Source organism: Lactuca serriola, chromosome 8 (genome assembly GCF_051521515.1).
Source record: "Lactuca serriola cultivar US96UC23 chromosome 8, Lser_US96UC23_V15, whole genome shotgun sequence".
Taxonomy (NCBI): domain Eukaryota; kingdom Viridiplantae; phylum Streptophyta; class Magnoliopsida; order Asterales; family Asteraceae; genus Lactuca; species Lactuca serriola.
The window spans coordinates 217,473,988-217,482,443 of NC_136415.1; the positions used below are offsets into that span (position 1 = coordinate 217,473,988).

General features: G+C 33.7%; 1 long non-coding RNA gene across 5 annotated transcripts; it reads right to left on the reverse strand.

Annotated features, from left to right (window-relative positions):
* Positions 1-1,357: 1,357 nt before the first annotated feature.
* LOC145068814 (uncharacterized) lies at positions 1,358-6,674 on the reverse strand. 5 transcript variants are annotated; one of them, XR_013689135.1, is made up of 9 exons: positions 6,332-6,674; positions 5,894-6,220; positions 5,286-5,414; positions 4,631-4,955; positions 4,248-4,459; positions 3,731-4,057; positions 3,504-3,569; positions 3,007-3,053; positions 2,273-2,508 (listed from the first exon to the last, which is right to left on the reverse strand). It is a non-coding gene; the product is annotated as an uncharacterized LOC145068814 (long non-coding RNA). The 5 variants fall into 5 exon arrangements; XR_013689136.1 differs by having other exon boundaries at positions 4,631-4,728; positions 4,853-5,414; XR_013689134.1 differs by having other exon boundaries at positions 4,631-4,760; positions 4,853-5,414.
* Between the last annotated feature and the right edge of the window lie 1,782 nt (positions 6,675-8,456).

The window sequence follows — 8,456 nt, forward strand, 5'->3', positions numbered from 1 at the left end:
AAACCATTAAGATCAAATATTCCAATTAACACAATAATCAAATAATTTTTCTATGATCTAGATTAAACTCATAAGTAAAGATAATTCACATCAACAATTTTCAAGAAATTAGATAATCATATAAACTAATACAAATCTTGAAACTTTGACAATTATCCTTTGAAGACTCTTGGACTTCATAACCTAAAGAGTTAATAAATTAGACATTTCACATCCATAACTTATGGAAGTTTCAAGATTCTTAAGATCATAACTTTAAAAAAAAAACTTTTGAGTTCCAAAATTTTATGACAAAATTTGTAACTCCTTAAAACTACTTAGATCAAACTTTAAAAAAAAATAAAATAATCATATCATTCTATCTTTTAATAAATTGACCTAATTCAACTCTTGTAGTAAAGTGACTCAAATTTTACAAATAATTAGTTTTTCATAAAATCAAGTAATTATCATAAAATTTGACAAACTTCATGTTTTTTCTTTCTTTTTTTTCCATCAACTTGAAAAAAATACATTTGCATCAAATATAGTAGAAAACAACCCATGTCTCTGATACCATTGTTGGGTTTTGGTATAATACAACATCCTATGGTGCACATACAACCATAAATACCTTGGATCTATGTTTTCACTAATTATACATGTAAATGGTTTCCAAGGGATTAAACCTATAACTAGCATGCATTTGACATAAACTATATAATATACTAGTTAGGGAAACATACCTATTATGTGGCTTGAAGTCTTGATGTATTTGGCCTTAAGAGCTTAGCACCAATAGTATGAAATGCCTCAAATAGAATCACAACACACCTAGGACAAAGGTGGCTCTTGAGAGAGAATTACTTGCACTAAAACACCTCCATATTTCTCTAAGAAAATAAGTGGTGATTTTGGCTATAGAGTAACCTATTTATATGTAGGATTCCAAGGGTCATAGGTATAACCCATAATCCATACCCATGGGTTTTATGATCCATGGTTCATGTGGCCCAACTCTTTATGTTTCCATACATAAACTTGGTCCAACATGGGTCATAAGCCCAACACATATATATAACTAATTATCATAATTAGTCCCCATAGATTTAATTAGTCTCTTTTGATCACTAAATTAATTCCAAATTAATTCTTGATCGATACTAATTAAAACATATGATTTCATATTAATATATTATAACTTATAATATATTAATAAACCATAAATAACCTTCTCTCAAAAGTCCATCCTAACAAATTGTCCTGATGATATGCAACCCAAATGGACCATGCTACTCTCGGGTCAAGTACATACCAATAATAGTTATGGGCTTAGACATCTAATCCAACAGAAAATTCTGCCCTACGGGCAAACAGTACATAGAAGTCTAAAATCTGACATCATAACGACCCCATGAGTAGTGTAATCACTTAAACATAGGGTCGGAAGTTCATCACATATCATACATACGCAAAGAAAATACATAGTAATGCTGGTAAATGACAGGGTTGGCCCTAGTCGCGACGTGATGTACCGGGGGGTGGTGTTGTGGATGTGGACGCTCCCTATAGTCGGGCCACCTGTCGCTCGGTGTCTCGGAGTCGAGCCTCCCACATTTCCTGCCTCCTTTGAAATTCTCTGATGACCTCCTGTGTTTCCTGTTTGGCCCTTGCAACTCTCTCTTTCTCTCTCTCTCTCTCTCTCTCTCTCATCTGGTGTATGTGATCAGCGGTGTTCTGGGCTAAGTTACCGGTGTCTCTCAATCATCTCACCACAACTGGGAGTGCTCTGTCTGTGGGTCTCCATCGCTCAGGTCATAGACCTCTCTTGCCATGCCATAAGGGGGTCGCTGACCTTGCTGCCTACTCCATCTCCATATGTCTACTCCCCATGGGGGTGTAGGACCATTAGGGCCCATTCGATATGCTGGTACCCTAACTGGAAATGGTGGGTTGATGACTACAGGCTCCACGTCTGAGTCATCGTCACTCTGGTCAAGATGTTCTTCTCTTCCTTGGTCCTCCACGGGCTCGGCTGGTCCATCTCTAATTTCTTCCTCTTGTTCAGACTCCTCCTCAGGCTCCTCTTTTGGGTCCTCTTCAGGTTCTTCTTCAGGTTGCTCTTCAGGTTCCTCTTCTAGCCACCCATTATTCCCTTGGTTAGGGAAATACGGGTCTCCGGGAAGGTGGAAACCGGCCATACTATCTACATGAAAGTATATAAATGAATTACTTTTATTCCTACAATATTTTGGGTTGCTTTTATAATTTTGTTTTATGCTTTTCACTATAGTTATTGTAACACCCCAATTTTCATATATAGATTATATAACAAATAATCATTCCAACATCTACCAAGATCAATTAAGCACTTACTTATAGACTAAACTACAGAGGAAGCAAAATAAAATAAAACAAAGTCTTCAACTAAACAACTTCGGTTGTTACGTCTTTGCAGAATTCCTCTATCGACTTCTGGATCAATCCTTCTCCTTGAACTTTTTTTTCTGCCACTTGCTAAATAGTTTCCTGGTTGCACACATTTAAAGTATCTAAATGGGTAAGCCTAGGGCCTTGTGAGTTCGTGTTGCACATACATGTCCATCACTTAAAAAAACCAAATAGTTTTATCATATATGTTTAATAAATCATACAACAAACATATCACCTGATGACATAATTTAGGGGAACGATTAATTATACAGAGAAAGAACCAAAGGCTCATTTCCCTTCTCCTTGAGACAACTTATCATCCATTGTACTCAAGTATTTTAAATATCCAAGGAAATGAGTATGATTCTCACTTCCCATCCCCGCCGATCACACACATCCGTCATGATCACGGCGATTAAACACCCACCCATTCCCGGTAAACATGTCATCCAAAACACACACAATAGATAACAAATCCAAAATAACATTTGCATGCAATCATACTTGTCATAAAACATAAATAAATAAAAACCACATAACACACACATGATAAACATTTATGTGCGAGCAACCACAGAACACGAGAACACTCACCTTGTTGGCGTTATGTCTCAACCGAAATTTACCACGATACCTGCACCCTACATTCCACCAACAATTTTTCTAAGACTATGATCCTGGAAAACATCATATGTGTTCATTTTGGTTCCACTATATACGTGTCTCGTTCGGCCAACTAATGATTATTAATTTACCTTAATTAGTTCCAACGATTTGTAATAATTCCTAACAAAATTATTTTATCTTTTATTTTTTGTAAAATTTCATCTCCATCATAAGGTTTCACACTCAAAACCCAAAACAAATGAACCCTTAAAACACAAGGACTTATGATAAATAATAATAACTAGTAAAGTATCCCGTGCGTTGCACGGGTCGGATTTTTTTTCATTTCTTTACCTATAGTAACAATGTAGTTACATTTCTATAAACATAAATGCAACATCCTTACAATACTTTTCTCATAATAACAATATACTTACATTTGTTTACATAAAAATAGAAGCTATCTAGGAATTAATAGGAATCACCTTAATCAACTGTTTCTTGCGATTTGAAGTGAGTTTTTTAGCACATGCAAGTGCATCCTCTAGTTTCTGTAACAAAAAATAAAGATCATGAAAAACTGAAGGAGGGTAGAATTGTAATTTGGTGTTTATTATGTCGATCATTGAAATCAGAACTGCATAAACATACATCAATTTGGTATGGAACACAAATATAGTATTTTGCTAAAAGGGTAAAATGGTAATCTTACCCATTTCGCAATTTAGTTGTTTGATCTTTATACTTGTTTCCACTCCTATGATGAATGTCACTTCTTCTTATCTCCTTCTCTTGATCCCTATCATTTTCCCATGCTTGATCACCTTTTCCAACTTATGTCTCTTATTAGATAAAATGGATCAATTATGAATGCAACTGCCCAAGCACACCTTGTCTATATAAGCCTCATTGATCTGAAAGTCCATATAGCAGTTCCTGATTAATCTATGCTCATCCAGAGTGGTAAATAGTATCGAATGTGTGGCCTTTCTTTCTTGATTTCTTCAGACATTGTTTTGAATTTTAGTGGCTTGAGTTCCTGATAAGAAATATAATTTAGTATCATAGTCTTCGTTAAAGATTAAAAAAAAATTCAGAATTTCGAGGTAAATTGTTCATAGATCTATAAAACAAAGCTTAGTGGAATCACATAGTAATCTGCCATTTAAGAGATGGGAGAAGCAGCTGAGGACAATTCATGAACAAAGGTATTAGAAAGTAATATTAACCTGGTAGGTCTGATTGCTTAGTGGGACATGTCAGGATTATAGAGAAGCAGCCATGGATATGTGTAGAATTTGTTAAAGTTGAATTTTGGGTGCTCAAAAATTGAAAATGGAACCGACCCACTATTTTCATATACCCAATCCGGTAATAAGTCGAGTGATGAATCAATTTGGGACTTTGAACATCGCCGGTGCATCTCGGTCATCCTTGCCTCCTGATAACATCAATTAGAATTGACGCACAAATTTCATACAACCAATACCCACCGATAAACCGAAAAACACAAATTCGAATAATCTAATAGAAAATTTCAGTTTAGCTAAAATGGAAGCACTTTTACAATAAACGAAATAAAGGTGTAGAAAAAAAAAAACCCAGATCTTACCGACCAACGACCAGGACCTGTTATGATGGAATGGAATCAGAAAAGAATGGTATGGAACTGGGCAAGGTAATGGAATCATTCAAATATGTTGCTTGTTACTACATCAGATTCAAGGAAATAGTTATGTGTCCTGATTAAGAAATTAAAAGTGAAAAGGAAATTGATACCCATCATTCATTAACGATTGTCCTTAAATAATAGTGGTTAGTTTTTTGCTTGTACCAAGTTCTTTTAACAAAGCAACAACAGCAACAGGATCTGTAGCACTTAGAAGTCCTCCAAGCGGCAATGATGTTTTCCAGCTCCAGTTATATGGAAAAATTACCTGCAGTTATATATTTTGGTTATTCATAAAAGGTGAAATTTAAAATTAGAAAAAAGTAAAAAATCCAGGGGTAGAGCCGGATGCTTTAAGTCATGTATCCGGTTCATATGGACATAAGTAAAAAATCTTCGACCCCTGCACTGAGGATTGAGGTTAGTAAAAAAGTGTAACTTGTTTTTCTCAAAGTTTTTTTTAGGGCATAAAGAACATAAGTAAACAAATAATTCTGCCGAACACTTTATATGCATGAGCTGGAAGTTATTTTGTTTGGCATGTGTCTTGGTGTCACCATTGAGGAGATTTGAGATTTTTGAAATTTGATTGCACCACCTCTTGTTTCATCAGATGCAGCAGCAGTAAAATCAGTTGATGGTTGTTTTGGATATTGAAGATGGATTATCGTTATCTTGCACCATTTTACCAGGTGTCTTCTACTTCCATCTGGACCTTACAGTCCACCTAAAAAACAAAAGTCTCATCCTCCTGTTTGTTTTTAGGATAGATAAATATAACAAAACAAATACTTAGTTCAAATCAACCTCTTTATAGAATTGAATTCAACTTCATATGGATATTGAATAGTTAGGCAGGTTGGGTAAGAACTCAAAGCATATACCTTTAGAATACTCTTTTTAATTAAATTACAAACCTGGCCAAGAAGGTTTTAATAACATACGTCACTCATGAACATTTACTGCCATAAAACACTCATGAATGAAGTGATAGTTATAAAGTTTCTATATCCCAATTATTGAGCAACACCATCTGACCAGATTTGGTTAAAGTTTCTTTGAGGCATTATATCGAACACTTTGAATGCATCTTTAAATTTTTCTTCACTTATCAATTATGGGGTGCTGAAAAGAAAAAAACCTAAACCCAAAAAAATAACGTATGGAAACGAAAGACCATCATAAAAGTCGAGAAATTAACGTTACCTCTCACCGGTCGTTCGTAGGGTGTCGACGATGGTGTTTCCGACTGAAGTAGATGGAATTCTATGCATGTCGTCGACGATGGACAATAGGTGCCGAGCAGTGGAGGACAGAAAATTGTAGAAGGTGAATGGAACAAACTACTATTCCTTGTAGGGTTCATCGGTGTACAGGAAATCCTTTGATCACTAAATTCGCTGACCATTTCAAACCTTCCTGAAGCGTAATTAGCCCAACCCCATGAGACCTAAGAACAGTTGTGACCATTCCCACTTTCTTCCCGGATTTCATGGCCATTACCTATGAACTCGGAGCAACCTCTTGCACCACCTATGTTGAAAAAAAATTATAATTGTAATTTGTGATGAATCAAAATTGAATAGTGACTTGTGATTTATAGCTTTTCCAGATTGTTCAAGAAATCTGAGTAGAAACAAATACCTGTCGGTTAGCCTCATCAATGGCAGCCCAACCCACATAAACGAAATTAAAGCGCCATAAACTTCTTGGACCGTCTGTCTATTTGTGTGTGTATCCCAACCTGTTGTTCTCAACATTGAAAAAGACGACCCCTTTAGGGTTCGTCCCTCTATTTTTGTTACTTATTATTTGCCAGGTGTGTTTAATTTGCGGAGGTTGATGATTCTCAGAAGAAGAAGAAACGTCGGAGCAAGCGGAGGGAAGATGTTTTGGGAGGAGAGAAAGAAGCAAAGAGCTACAGAGGAAGATGTTACGGAGAAGAAAGAAGATGAGTAAAGAAAGAGAGATATCCATAGATTGACACGTCCGTTCGATAAAATAAAGAACGAAAGCAGCAACAGCCACGTTGACATCGGTGGGATAAATTTACAAACTAACCTCCGCAAATTAAACACATCGGGCAAATAATAAGTAACAAAAATAGAGGGACGAAAGTTGGATAAATTTCAACAGTTTACTGTTGAAATTTTTCACAATCTTAATATATATATATATATATATATATATATATATATATATATATATATATATATATATATATAATAAAATTAATTTTAATGAAAATTAACAAGTTGTTAATACTGCAAGGGACCATTTTGTACTTCAGTTATCAAATAAAATATATACCGTATTTACTAAGCTTTCTTTTACTAGAAAATTATATTAGCGGATTTATCAATAATGAAGGGACCATTTACGTAAATATCATTTTAATTAAATGGAAACACTTTTGAAATTGACGCAAAGGAACGCACATATTGTTCTGTAGGGATTGAAATTGTAGAATTTTGATAGTTTCAAAAAGAACAACAGGTTATAAAAGTCGCAGGGATCACTTTTATAATTACTGTTTTCGTGTAGGTGGGCGAAAATGCTAGACGAAAATATTCCACATGCCACTTTTTTTTACAATTTAAACTAAATTATGACCCGTGTTAAATACGGATAATATAAATTAAATACATATCACATTGATAGATGATATTGTTTTAGGTGAAATTGTAATAAAAATGTTAGTTAGATTCATTTAGAGTTTTTGAACCAAATTTATTAAATAAAAATATTTAATATTTATATTAGAGCAATTTGGTGTTTTAATACAGTAATTTTTAACATAAATGATTTACGTAATATTTTTTTATCACAACATGATGTGACTCATTAATTAAAACAATTTGTGTAGTAGCTTTATGAATTTACTTTGTTCGGTATACAAACCTGGATGAAGGTTCATATGGCACTTTTCATACTGGTCATGTAAAACCAAAAACAACAATAAGTTGTTATATGTACCAGCAATGTTAAATTTTGTAAAGAAATTTGATAAACATTACAATTAAAGTGTATTGCCATAGCCACAAACATCAAACTCAGACATTGTAATTTGGTCAATTTCTAAAATATTTTTTCATTATAAGAATTAAAATATGATTTTTCAAGCTACACCTAATCAGATATACATATCTTCCGGTCAACGAAATTATTATAAAATAAAGCCTTGTTATGAACAAAAATATAATATTGGTTTCATAATTTGCCAAAGGTTAATACTAATAAATAATAATGAACTTTCACAAATCTTGCATTTTAGTCACTGCATCTAACTAACAAATGAATTTCAATTTAGAGGATTGATTCAATAAATGTAACCATGACTTCTTGTAGCTGAATTTAGGGGAATGCTAAGACCAATTAAGATATGTGGGAATGGTCTTTGAGACTACGCGTACGGTTGGTTTCTGGAGGGCAATACAAATTCAAAATGTTAACATGTATCTTTCCTCTAGTAGATTGATTAATTCTTTTATGACATCTCAACAAGAATATAGTAATAACATGTAATAAGAACATAGTAAATGCATGAAATTAGAGAAGAAGAAGGAGACAGAGTAAAAAAAGAACCTGTAAAAAAGAAATGGAGAAGAAGACCATTGAAGAAAAGCATTATAAATCGTACGACTCAATCCAAAATCCTAAGAATAAAAAATTCAATATAATTCTCTCTCTTTCTCTCTCTCTCTCTATATATATATATATATATATATATTCATATATATATATATATATATATATATATATATATATA